Source organism: Chelonia mydas, chromosome 9, assembly GCF_015237465.2.
Source record: "Chelonia mydas isolate rCheMyd1 chromosome 9, rCheMyd1.pri.v2, whole genome shotgun sequence".
In the NCBI taxonomy this organism is placed as follows: domain Eukaryota; kingdom Metazoa; phylum Chordata; order Testudines; family Cheloniidae; genus Chelonia; species Chelonia mydas.
Window position 1 is genome coordinate 97,135,739 of NC_057855.1, and position 13,896 is coordinate 97,149,634.

The 13,896-nt window shown below is 42.3% G+C and overlaps 1 protein-coding gene and 1 long non-coding RNA gene across 3 annotated transcripts in view; one reads left to right on the top strand and one right to left on the bottom strand.

Annotated features, from left to right (window-relative positions):
- GPC3 (glypican 3) overlaps positions 1 to 13,896 on the top strand; it is a 270,116-nt gene that overhangs the window by 55,279 nt on the left and 200,941 nt on the right. The gene's annotated exons all lie outside the window — the stretch shown is intronic.
- LOC122461695 lies at positions 1,222 to 13,196 on the bottom strand. Its single transcript, XR_006283799.1, has 3 exons — positions 13,185 to 13,196; positions 6,031 to 6,035; positions 1,222 to 1,337 (listed from the first exon to the last, which is right to left on the bottom strand). It is a non-coding gene; the product is annotated as an uncharacterized LOC122461695 (long non-coding RNA).

The window sequence follows — 13,896 nt, forward strand, 5'->3', positions numbered from 1 at the left end:
CCTTTCATCCTGCCCTGCTGGGAGCTTACTAAAGAAACAGCCCCAAAGGAACGGACTGTGCATCTTTCAGCTTACGAAAGTTGAACTTTCAATAAAGATTGGGTGTCTTTCTAAAAGAGATGCTCGCGTCCAGTGTGACATGGGCTTGATACAGGAATCGTTGGGTGACGATCCATTGCCAGTTGTCCAGGCAGTCAGACTAGGTGATCACAAAGGTCTCTTGTGGGCCTAAGTTCTGTGAATCTTCTGGATCTGCTGTGGCACAAAATGAGTGGCATACACTGGGATAAGAGGAGTGAAAGAGCAAAATGCTGGCCCAGAATGGGGCAGCTGAGTTGCATCTCCACGTTCTTCCTCTTCCCTCTCCGTTTCCTTTTAATTTCTTTGCTTCTGATGCTGGCGTGGCTGTGGATGGTGGAAGGGGCTTAATATTAAAAAGTTGGTTTGGATGTATCATGTTAAATAACATGCACCATTCTTCAGCTATGGTAGTGGGCTCTGGAGGTGTGATCCCCAGCTGGTAGTTAAAAGGGAAAGGACATTACACTGATTTACACCAGCAGAGGATCTGCAGTGGGTGACGTGGGCTATGCTCAGATTTTCCTTTTCATTGCCAAATTAAACCTTAAAGCCATCTTCAGAACTGGAATGGGTAGGTTAATGGTGAACAGAAAGATCTGAAATTCTCATCTGGAAGAATTCCATATGGTTTAAGAACATGAACGTGTTATCTAGGCAGTCCAGCCATCATTTTTGCCTCTGTGTGTGAAACAGTGGTTAAGCCCATGATTTATTGTCTTGCTTTTTGCTGATAGCTTCAGTACAAGATTTTAAGAAGTAACAAATTGTTATCCTGCAGCTATCCCTAAGGCAAAGCCCGGAAAGTGACTGTTATTTTCAGCTGTTCTATGTGGGGAGTGAAAAGTATCCAGTCCTTTGGAACTACTGGGTTTTTCCAGTTCACTGAATGACAACTTTGCTAATGGTGGGTATCTAACAAGTAACGGCTGCTAGCATACCCTAATCCAACTGACACTATAGCGTAGCCATGCGAAATGCAATAGCGCCGGGTTTTGAAATCATCATTTGTGCAAGGTTAACATAACACTTTAAACATCTATTTTAGTAATGCCAGTCGGTCTGCCCAACGAAGGGCTTGAACGCTGTCATTTCTAATGCCATTGTACATTCTGAGGGGTGAGTGTGTGATATACACTGGTGTGACCAGATGTCCCAAGTTATAGGGTCAGTCCTGCTATTTGGGGCTTTGTTTTACATAGGCTCCTATTCTCCCCTACCCCATCCCAATTTTTCACACTTGCTCTCTGGTCACCCTACTATGCATATATATATGTATCTGTTTATCATACAGACAGACATGTTCAGTTGAACTCTGTCATAGCTCCAGTGACAAATATCAATAGAATGGAGATCCTCGGGACCCTCAAATATTCAAACTTGGGGTAGCAGAAAGTTTGCTCCCCATACGTGTAGCTCACCATGTAGTGTGTCTTTATAGCCCACAGCTGGATTTGAGTGCATGCTGTTTTTTCTTTTAAGTAGAAGACTGTGCTGGAGACTCTAGAGAATTTAGCCTGAAGAGTTTATACCCTCTTCAGGCAAACTGTTTCCTTATCTGCAGCATCTAAATTCTGCAACCCTTGTCTTACAAAGTGTGTATATCAACCAGGCAGCAGTACCCAGCAGATCCCTGTTTATACAAACCCTCAGTTACTGGAATGTGTTTTATTTCCCTGATGACAGATTTCAGAGTAGCAGCCCTGTTAGTCTGTTTCCGCAAAAAGAAAAGGAGGACTTGTGGCACCTTAGAGACTAACAAATTTATTAGAGCATAAGCTTTCGTGGGCTACAACCCACTTCATTGGATGCATAGAATGGAACCTATAGTAAGAAGATACATATACACACATGCAGAGAAGGTGGAAGTTGCCGTACAAACTCTAAGAGGCTAATTAATCCTGTTCTTTTTTTAATTTCCCTTTTACGATTACAAGATGTTTGCCATCCCTTTTCCAGTGAAGTCTGTGTAAACTGAGTTCTCTGGTCTCTCTCTCTGTTTTATGTGGTGACTCTATAACAATCTAGAGGAGGGGAGGGAAGTAGGGACAGACAGCGGAGCAGCGTGGGGTTTTACTCTTAGCTCTGAGGACTTGCGGTAATGGAGACAGCCAGAGGAGACTTGACACCAATGAAAACTGAGATGGGGGAGGGAGAGGAATCTGGCTGAAAACAGCAGAAGTCCTGTAGGGAGAGGAGAACAAATGAATGGGCTGAGAAACATCCTGTGAAACTTTTCCATTAAAGCAGGAACTGGAGGATGCTAAAATCCCTGATCGGCGGCATAAACTAGAGGAGATGGCAGGGGGAGTGAGCTGAGCAGAGCAGCAGTGACTGTGACAAGACAAGGGTGGAAGAGAACAGGAGAATACAAGAAGCAACCAAATGGAAAAAGGAGCCCAGCGCAAGGAACAGAAGATTAAATAGTGACAGATTTAGATGAGCAAAAGTGAGGTAAAGTGCACAGCAATAATGAAGAACCGAAAGGCAGAAGCAGGTGGAAATAGGCACAAAACTATTCGGAAAGCAAAGGAAGCGAAACAAGCAGGAGAAAAACGGGTGTGAAATTGTAAATCAACTCAAGTGAGATGAACAGTGTTACAGAGTGCCAGCTTGAAGGAGAGCAGAGGCTTGGAACTGGGACCAAATTAACAAGATCACTGCAATAAGTGACACGCTAACTAGCTGACTGAGACTGTCAGCCAGTTTCGCTAGGGCCTGGATACTGTGGTAAGGTCCAGGAGGCTGGACTCTCTTCCCAGGCTGACTTCCATGGACCCCAGAGAGTGTCTGTGTGGGTGTAAAAGTCAGTCCATGCATGCAGATCCCATTGGAGTTCCATAAATCTATGGCATAGGACTTGGTTCATATGGGCCTTTGCTTAAAGATGGATATACCTTTCCCAATCCTGCATGTGGGTTCTGATCAGCAAGAAACTTCTACTCTGTGGCAGTAGTTTATCATATGTCTCCCTACACCTTGACACAAATACCAACTTGGAAAACCTGAACTGTAGGAGGAGAGAAGACATGAGTTTTGGGAGTACTAGCCCCAGAAATATCTATGGGTTGTGTTCCCTCAGGAGCCTTGGAAAACTTAAGCTTATCTGAAGTAATGAAATGTTTGTTACACCTACACGTGTTCTGTGCTTGGTCAGACAGTGGCCTCAGGGACGACCCAAGTGCAGTTAAGGTGACACTATCCTCTTTAAGAACAAAAAATCAACTTTTACCGAATGCCCCTTGCGTTCAAATTGAAATCAGTATCTGAGTCAAAGTGGGTAGAGCTGTAGTTACCTAGTGGCACTGTTACCTCTCACTCCCTGGCTGGCAGTTGATACCCTTTCATGTGGGCAGAGGCAGAACGGGTGCTTTGTTCCTAATGATAACGGATGGGCTCCTCTCTTTATGGTGGGGAAGAGCCACAGTCAGGCAATGCAGGGATTTCTGTACCCTGAAAATGCCTGTTAGCATAGCCATTCATTGGCAATGTCGCTGCATTTGGTTCAGCCCATCAAAGCCCGTCTGTTCACCCTATACAAGGATGTCACTCTTCCTTGGTTAGGTTTCTGTTGCGCTTGGATGAGGTGAGGAATAGCATTGGCTAGAGCACAGGCTAAAAGTCTCCCTACCCTGCTCCTGTAAGTGCCTCCCTTCTGGCTAGTATTGCCCCTGTTGTATCCAGAGCTGCTGCTGACCAGGGACCCTTCATTGGACCGAAGTATTCTAGACTGGTCAGTGTGCTGGTGAGGGGCACCGGCATTCATTCCTGCTGCATGTTGGTTTTTAACCAGGAACTAATCTCACTGGGGAGGGGGCTGCTGTGGCCAGTGTTGTTTCACCACCCTGCCCCCAGCTTCATCCCCACTGTTGTCCGGATGCATGCTGTGCGTCTTCCATCTGTGCACAGGGGGAAATGCAGAGCAGGGGAACCTCTAGATCAGTGGCTTTTTTACTGGTGACCCCTTTCTTATAGCAAGTTTCTGAGTGCAACCCCCCATATATATATATTTTTATATATTTATATTTTTTTTATATATATTTAACACCATTATAAATGCTGGGGGTAATGCAGGGTTTGGGGTGGAGGTTGACAGCTCGCAACTCCCCACGAAATAACCTTGTGACCCCCTGAGGGGTCCCGACCCCAGTTTGAGAACCGCTGCTCTAGATACCGGAATATGATTCCTTGATCAGGCTTTGGCTCTGTGGAACTGAACTGTGGCAGCCCATTTCACCTCTGTGTCTGGAGCATGGGCACTCCAGACTGGCTCCACTGGAGAGTTTAATGCACTGGAATGAGCCTTCTCTGGTTTGAATCTGATACTTAAATGCGAATAAATTTTTATTCGTATTTCCTGGGTATTTCTGTATTTTGTGAGCATTTAGTCTTAGATCATGGCTAGAGATTCACCACTAGAAGGTAAACAATGCTGATATATGCATGGGACAAACATCAAACACTGCTCTTCTTGCTCCCAGCCGCAGTGCTACCTGATGAAGGTAAAAGAATGCTCATTAGATGCACTGTACATTTTCCCTCTAGACCAATTCCTCATTGTTATATTTATAATCTAGAAGAAATATGATTTTTACTTGCTGCTTTTGCAGCAGGAACACACTGCTGTCAGAAAATCAAAACTCCAGTCTGTTGAAAGAGCATAAATCGGAATTTGCTGCGAAGTTCAATTTTGTTCGTAATGATACCAATGTGTGCTCTGCAGATTGAACACCAGTAACCTAGTAAAACTTAATGAAAAGCTGGGGAAAAGCTCCTCCACTTCAAAGAAAATTATAGCAATATTATTCTAATATACGATACCAGAATTTTATAAGCAATCTAATATGTTGAACAAGCATTGTTAGGTAAGCTGTTTTAGGTGTCTTTTTTGTTGCGTACGCTATCATGAGTTAGAGAGAGAGCTCTTCCCTCCCCCCCTTGATAAATGGGCTCAGAGAAATAATTTCTTATATTTATTTAAAGATGCCTATTTTGCCTGCATTCTAGTTATATCCTATATTTGCTGTCAATTTACGTGCTGTCTAATAAATGCTCTTCTTTTGAATCCATAGTGTAAAACATCTTTGGTGCTTAAAAGATGGCATTTTGATTAGCTAGACTATAGATTTGCATTGTCATGTCATTTTTATTGTTCTAAAATGTTCTGACAATTCTATTTATATCTTTGGCAGCCAAACAAGCAAATTTGTACATAAAGCCATTGTTCGTTCCAGAAGTGTCATTGCTAAATGAGGTAGATTTTGAGCATTTGATTTGGTTCGTGCAATTGGTACATGATGGGAGGTCCCTTTCTCAATAATGAAAGCAGAGTTTTCGTGTGAGACTCAATTAAACTAAAGATAAAACATAAATCAGACCTGAGCTCTTGCTGAGTCCCCATATGTCCCTATGGCTGCAGTGATAGGCACAGAAAGCATTCATTTTTCAAAATGGTTCTGTTTCTTGATTTTTTTTTTTTTTAATCTAGTGGGCTGAAAAGGATCATGGGATGCAAAACCGGTTTTTTGCAACCTTCTATTTGGGCAACAGCTTTTGACAATTGCTCAGACGAGGGTGAAAAGAATGGTGAAACTCTACTCCACATTCCAGAATATCTGGGGATTTCTACTGAAATATGTAGCAATAGTAGTAAACAGCGCTGATTTGTTCCATGGCCATCATTAGGGTTCAGAGTTGATGACCCATTGAGATGAATGGAGACCGTTGAGCCCTCTTGGAAAGCTAGAATAATATAATCTCTCTAGCTGCAGACTCCACACTGCACATACTCCGTAATGGTTAGAAACTTTCACTTTAAAAGCAATGTAGAAGTTTAATTTTTAAAAGTTTAATTTTCATGGGGCCATTAAGAAAGTGCCATTTTGGCCTATTGCCACAAACTGCCTCAATCCATCCTCTGTTTTTGACACTAAAATTCTTGAGTGGTTATACATTGGCTGAGAAAACGTTCCATCGATGATGGGTGTATTGGGGCTACAGGACATGTCGGTCAGTGCTGTGACTGGTCATTCCTGATACTTTGTAAAATTGGCACTTAGTACTACCTTTGGCGTGCATTTCCTCCTTCTGCTGTGCTAGGCTTCCCCTCAACTCTGCAGAAAACCAGTTGTAGGGGGGAAGATGAAGTAGTGATAATGTAAATCACTAAGTGCGTAATATTACTTCAAAATACTCTTATTATGTTAAAAAAAAAAAAACCAAAAAACCCCCCCAAACCCTCAGAATAATCTGGAAGAGACAGAAATTGTGTTTTACATGAAGGCAAGATGACTTCTGCTCCTACAACTCGAGCTTTGCTGTTGACTGAATCACATGACACTATGAACAAAAACCAGATGCCTCAACACAAGCTATATGAAGCTGGAGAACAAATAAGGTCAGAGCATTTTTAAAAGCAAATAATGGGCCAGCATTCTCTCTCTGGCCTTACTCCACTGAGTTCTGTAGAGTTACACCAGGAATGCATTTGACCTGCTGTACGTAGACTTTACCTGGATAGAACTGTGCTGGGTGAGTTGGCGAGCTTCACTGGAGAGACCGACTGGGAATTTTAGTTTAGAGAGAGAGAGAGAGAGAGAACAATTATGTCTCTGGGTCAGTGACCTCCAGTGAGTAATGAGGCTTTCAGCCTGAGGCTTCAGGCATTACTTCACACTATCAGTAACTTTTTAATCTGGAGACCCGTGAGTTTCTGCTATAAAAGTCCAGTAGCCTTGTATTTGGATTAAAATACACTGATAACATGCATCTCTTCAGCGAAAATGCCAAACTTCACAGCGGATACCATGAAGCCTGTTTGCAATTGAGGAAGTCAAATTCTCCCCACACCTTGACAGAAGAGCTCAGAGTCAGGGTCTTGGTTGCACACTTTTGGTTCACACTCATCTCTCTGTGAGTAGACGGTAGTAGCCCATAAGACATCATAATTGATTGAGTCGATTATGTTCTGAGGGAACAGTAACAGAAAATTAGGAGTAGAAGGTTTTGTCTGAGGCATGTTGTGGCACTTTTAATCCACTATAGTTCAGAGGCGCAACCCTGCCTTTGGATATCTGTGGATACTTAAGACACAAGTAGATGTTATGAAGAACATGCTTCAAAGATGGAAAAATTAGAACTGCCAGTGCTGAAAGTGGAATAGACCAGTGATGCTCTAGCTCAGCCTTTGATAAACATGAAATTCAGGACGAGCAAGTCGAAGTCAAAATTTGTCTTTTTTGCGGGCTGGAGAGACACGTGATACTGTGGTCTCCGATGTATTCTTTCAATCCCTGTAGAATTAGCTGGAAACGTTTGTTTTTTTGTTTTTTTTTTTGTTTTGGACATCCTGATTTCTGCAACCATCACTGCCAAAGCCAACAAACTCATTTAAGATTATCTCGAGAATTTTAAAAAATGCCCTTAGTTCAGCTGTTTGAAAATATTGTTTTCTGTGTTAGTGTAAAATATGAATGGCTAACAAGAATCTATCGGTTAGAATAATCCAGAAATAGATCTTGGAATATCTAGTTCAATTATGTTGTGTGCTTTTAGTGGAGACTATAAATTTTAAAGAATTAAGAGAGCCATAAAGATAGGTGTTACAGGGGAGCGTCTCACTTTTCACCTTCAGAAATTAAATATTCAGTGTGAAATCACACATTATAAGGGTCACTGCATTGCGAGTGGTCATTAATAGCAGCAGTAGGTAACAGTTTGAAGAGCTAAAGGAGACCACTTCCCATAACAGTGAGATTTAAATGTGCAATTTACTGAAAACCCCCTCATTAAAATAGAAAACTAATGCCAGATTGTGCACTAATGGAGACTTTGCTTTATATTTAAAATCTGCATATGCACATGCCATCTACAGTTGCATTTGCTATGTATGAAATAGATAAATTTATGTAACATGAGGTCATTCTATTTTTTTTTAAGTTTGTCCCATTTAGATAGCTGCTTTCTCCTCTTTATTATTCACACTTAACAAAGGTGTAAATATTTGCATATAAGAGTGGATAAGTAGCCCAGATAGGCTGTCACCTATGAAGAAATAACTATCATGTTGTGTGTGTTACGCGCGCTCTCTCTCTCTCTCTGGTCTGCTATTGCTTAGCTAAAATTTGCATGACAAGTAACAATTACTTTAGACAACTACTTATATTGCTCTAAAAACCGCCCCCAGACGTTCATGTAACAACATTTTCCACTAGAAAGATAGTAAAACCAATGAGGCGCATCATGCCTAACCTCCTACTTGCGTTAGAGAGTGGGATGGAGGGAGGTTGTTGATGCAGTGAAATAAATTGCATAATACTCCTAATTGTGTGTGAGAGTTACTTTAACGTTGTAACCATTTTTGCTAGACTTTTGGATGCTGTCTCTGCAGCTGCCATCTTGTTCGCTTGCTTACAGATTTTTACGGAAATAGGGGAAAAAAAGATGAGCACAAAAGATAATCCATGTTAATAATCCCTCTCCCCTGAGATGCAGGCTTTGTGACCCTCTGTAGCATTTATCCCCTAACTTCATTTTTTATAGGTGAGGAGGAAGGGTGCACGATTTACATCAGAATAGATATGATTGATTTTAGAGGTGGTGCTCCCTATTAAGGATGGCATACTGTAATATCCAAGGTCCTCTAGTCATTTCATGGTGCTACGCACCATGGCCTCTTGAAACTTCATGGCAACAGCAGGGGTAGAACCCTGCTCCACCAACTCTAAAAGCAGATGCCCCACCTCTTCCCCTAAAGGAGAATGCCAGGCATAGAAGTCAGTTGAGTAGTTCTGATACTATCCAGATGAGGGCAGAAGTGCATGTAGTCACACACCTACGGATTTTCCAAAAGGAAATGACAAGAGAAGGGGAAATAATTCATATCCAGTAGTTTATTTGGTGAATTTTGTGTCTCTGTGAACTGACAGTGATCAGATTGTGGTGTCCCGCAAATGTATTTGTAGAAATTATTCGAATAATTTCTAACAATTCTGAGTCCATAGATCGTTTGCTAGTAGTTTGTGATGAGCATTTGATATTTGAAATTTAAGCTGCATTGGATGGATGATCTGATCATGTGATCTGATATCATGTGATCAGATTCTGCCCACGTTCCCTTCCTTGAGATCAGTGGGGGCCAAGGATATTGAGCCCTCGTGGTATTGGACCCCATGTTCATACAGCTTTTGTACACATGATAAAAGACTGGGAAGATGTGAATGTCCAGGAGCTTGAAGTAAACACCATTAGCAGTCAGTTAGCCCGTGGCTGGAAAGTCAGGGCTTCTGAACAGGGCAAAGTTGCTCCAATTTAAAATCACACTTTCAGTTAAACCAGAGCAAAGGGCGTTGTGGACACTCTCTTATTTCAGTTTAAAGTAGTCTTACTTAAGCTAAACAGAAGTTTGTTTGGAGCTGGTTTTAAGCTTCAACGGATCTAATCCCTGATTCTAGTGAGCAATACCTTAAGCACACATGGCATTGCTAGAGCAATTTTGTAAAGGATTTTTGGGGTGAAATCTGAAGATTTTGGTTGGAATGGCTGTATCTCAGTGTCTGACAACAATTTCTTTCTCAGGACTGCTCTCCCCGCTCCCCCTGCGTAGAGATTTCCAAACATCAAGTCTCGCATTCTCATTCTACACCCTGAGATTTGTTTTTACTCTATCCCTTCTGTTTCTCATCCTTTACTAGTGATGCACATGAACATGTCAGTCAAACTTTCCTTTTTCTCTGTTTGTTATTTCTTGTAGTAGGTGCCGCATGGAGGTGTGTGTGATAAAGACTCATCCAAGTCGTTATTACGATATATTTATCTGTGCTCAACTGTCTATTTAATCTGTAAGTCTTTATTCGATCCAACTCTTTTTCTTTCTGGCTACTCTCCTCATTATTTACTTTCCTACAGCATCCACTCCTGACTAGGACTCTTATTTTCTACTGAATTTATGAGCCAAATATAATATTAATATTCATGCTTTTCAACACAAAATTCATACGTGATTTTTTATTACTTTCTAAGATGAAGAAACTTGTAAGTAATATTAGAAAAAAATTAATTGCTTGATCTTTATCCGCATTCAGTGTCCAAGTCAACTGGAACCAGATAATCATTTGCAGTCTGGCTGTAACCCAGTGCTGATTCTTGACTGCGTTCTTTCATGGAAAGGTTTGAATTTTGTTCTGTAATGGGAAAATGGCAAACTAAAGTTACTTAATGGTTAAACTTGGATCACTCAAACAATTGTTTAACAAGGAACATCTAACGGAATGTCTTTAAATATATAAGTGATGCCCCTTCCACTATCTCCCTTTGTGCACCCAAGTGGTGTATGGTATCAGTCCTAGAATGAAGGTTTGCACTGCATCCAACAGACAGTAGCAGGTGCTCAATACCATGGATAGTTCTGTAGCTGCTCAAAAGTAAGGTTTTCCTGCTAAGTGTCCATGGACTGGACAAGGTGGCCCTCAAAAGTGTCTCTGTTCTTAAACATCTGTATATCTAATCACTTGGTGTTGGCTGGAGTAAGTGGTAGACTCCACAAACAGACTTCCACTTGTGGCAGGTTCTGTCGTAGTTACCATTGTTTGATGTAGCTTCTTTTCCAGCTATTACAGCAGCACTCAGCATTTCTTGGGTCTCTGTCTAAATCATTTTGCCTCTGAACAAGGCAGCTGTTCTAAATTACAGTGAGGCGTAAGAAGACCGCTCCGACCATCATAGTCCTAGATTTGTGTACTTCATGTTCCGTAGCAATCTGACATGCAGAGCTAGAGCTACTCCTCCTTCGAAATACCTCGGGCTTGTACAGAATTGGGAGGTTTTTACTTTCCATTTTCCCCCACAAGGATTACAGAGATTTTCGCAACAACGTGTGATTTTGGGCAAGTGTAAAAAATGTTGTGTCTAAGATGCAATGAGTCTCTTTGGTGGACTTGACAGAAGACTATGCAAGCCTTACGAAGGGTAACGCAAAGACTGAGTTCAGGTTTCAGAGTAGCAGCCGTGTTAGTCTGTATTCGCAAAAAGAATAAATGGACACAAATCAGATGTCAAGAATTATAACATTCATAAACCAGTCGGAGAACACTTCAGTCTCTCTGGTCACTCGATTACAGCCCTAAAGGTCGCAATATTACAACAAAAAGACTTCAAAAACAGACTCCAACGAGAGACTGCTGAATTGGAATTAATTTGCAAACTGGATACAATTAACTTAGGCTTGAATAGAGACTGGGAGTGGATGTGTCATTACATAAAGTAAAACTATTTCCCCATGTTTATTTCCTCCCCCTCCATTCCTCAGACGTTCTTGTCAACTGCTGGAAATGGCCCACCTTGATTATCACCACAAAAGGTTTTCTTCCCTCCCCCCCCCCCCCCCCCCCCCGCTCTCCTGCTGGTATTAGCTCATCTTAAGTGATCACTCTCCTTACAGTGTGTATGGTAACACCCATTGTTTCATGTTCTCTGTGTATATAAATCTCCCCACCGTATTTTCCACTGAATGCATCCGATGAAGTGAGCTGTAGCTCACGAAAGCTTATGCTCAAATAAATTTGTTAGTCTCTAAGGTGCCACAAGTACTCCTTTTCTTATTGCAAATAAGACTGAATGTGTCTGATTGGCACTATTGTTTGTACCCCCAGTGGGGATATACTGTGGCAGTGTGACTGGATCTGTCTTGAAGGTTTGTTTTTATATATATTTATATATATATGTATTAGTTTTTATATTATTACTAAATTATACATATATATGTTGACTTGGTCAGACAGCAAACTACTCCACGTTCCAGACTGAGCTTGAAATTTGTCCCTGTCTCTTCCACCGACAGAATTTGGTTCAGGAAGAGAGAGAATCTCAGCCACTTTCTAATAGCAAACATGGTCAACTATCTGGATACAGTAGAACAGTATGTTCGTTGGGGAATGATACATGACACAAATTTGTCCTGTGCAGTCCAGCTGAAGCCATGGTTTAAAAGTTAGAGGGAAACATATGAGGGTTCGTGAATTCTGTCATTTGAAGTACAAGTTGCAAAAGTAATTCAAGTTCAGCTGCTAATCTTAAAACTTTCTCCTAGCTGTAAAAACTGAGTAGACTTTTACTCTGCAGATCAGTTGGGCCGCTCCTAAAGCTAAGTACTACAGTTGTGAATAAAGGGTGGCAGAATCTGGCCATTGGAGAGAACTGTAATTTAGTTTGAACAGTGCTTATGTAAACAGTGCTGACCACTCTCTGCTTTTATCACATATCTCATGATATTTGGTATATGTATGCAAGCCCCAGCTCCCCGATTCATGTGATTACAAGAGAATTTTGACTTTTCTTAAACAAAAGAAAGTTTTTAGCCCTCATGGCTGCAGAGATCCTGACCCAAATGCACCTTACAGGCTCAAGTCAGGTGGCGAAACACATCCACAGGGTTTTAAAAAAGCTCATGATTAAGTCAACCTCATGTTTTCTGGGGGGGCCTACTCATGATTTTTTGAGAGCTTGCGGATGGCAATACAGTAAACAGAGACCTTATTTATCATAAGCCATCTGAGGCATTTGCTTGACTTTTTGCCTAATATGGAATTTCTGTGTCTCTTCTGAGCTTACTTTCCTCTGTTTATATTCTTAATTCTGGTGGGAGGCTACTGAGCGTTGTTAGAACCTACGTGATTATACCAGTGCCTTCCCCTGGCACTCCCATCTGTTTTGCTTTTAGTGGCGACAAATTTGCAGATGGGAGGTGATTGACTAACTTGTGTAATGAAGAAAAGAATGATCTATGCAAACTCTTCAGCTGTCCAATCCATAAGGGATTTCATAGCATACTGAATACGTGACCTTATACTTTGTCGTGGGGAATAATTCACGGTACGACTTAATAGTACGAGTAGCAGGCTTCCTACTGTACCAGTTCACAGGACGGCCAGTGTTAATGGGTCAGCATTATTGGAAAGTTGCTGGTAGGGCGGGTATATACCGTGTCAAGGGGTCCACTGGCCTCTAGCAGCACCTCCTGCTGGCCGTCCTGTGAATTAGCTCTGCCAGGATTGCGCTTCCCCTCCGGTGGTATCTTCCCTTGTCCCGTCTCACGGTGCAGCATCTCTCACTCCAGGGGCTGCAGTCTCCTCTTCGTGGCTTGGCCCTCTGGCCAGGTCACTAAGGTCTCTGTCTTCTCAGGAATTCAGTCTTTCCAGACCTGCTGTTGGGCTGGTGTCTCCAAGGCCCAGGCCACTTCCCAGTGGCTGGTAGGGGAACCCGGGGGACCCGGGGACCCTCTAACAAGGTGCCAAGGTCTCTGTAACGTCCTGCCCCTTGCTGCTGTTTCCTTAGTTTCTTCCTACCTCTCTGGGTTTGCCAGCCTACCCACTCCTTCCACTCTGGGTGCGACTGTGGCCTACTTCCCTTTCCCAGCTGCAGCCCCCATGTCTGTAGCAGCTACCTGGCTTTATACAGGCCCCACTTGTTCCTGCCCAGGTGAGCCTGTTCCTCTAACCAGGGCTTTCCTCGCAGCATTCCATCTACTAGGTTAATGGGCCCATCTGGCTTCCATTAACCCCTTCCACTCCTGGGCGGAGTGGACACCCCATCGCATGCTGCTACGTCTACGTTTTTAAAATTGCAGGTCGAGGTATCACCTCTGAAAATTGTACTTATAAGAGTAATACTACAACTTAAGCAAATGCCAACTGAGAGATGCTGCGAAATCTTTCTAGGAAGAACCGTGGAGTGGAATTTATTACGTGTTGTGTATGCACCCCTTGACTTCCTGTTCCCAAAGTGAACCCCAACTCCACCCTCTGTCAGCTCTGGCTCTTGGTG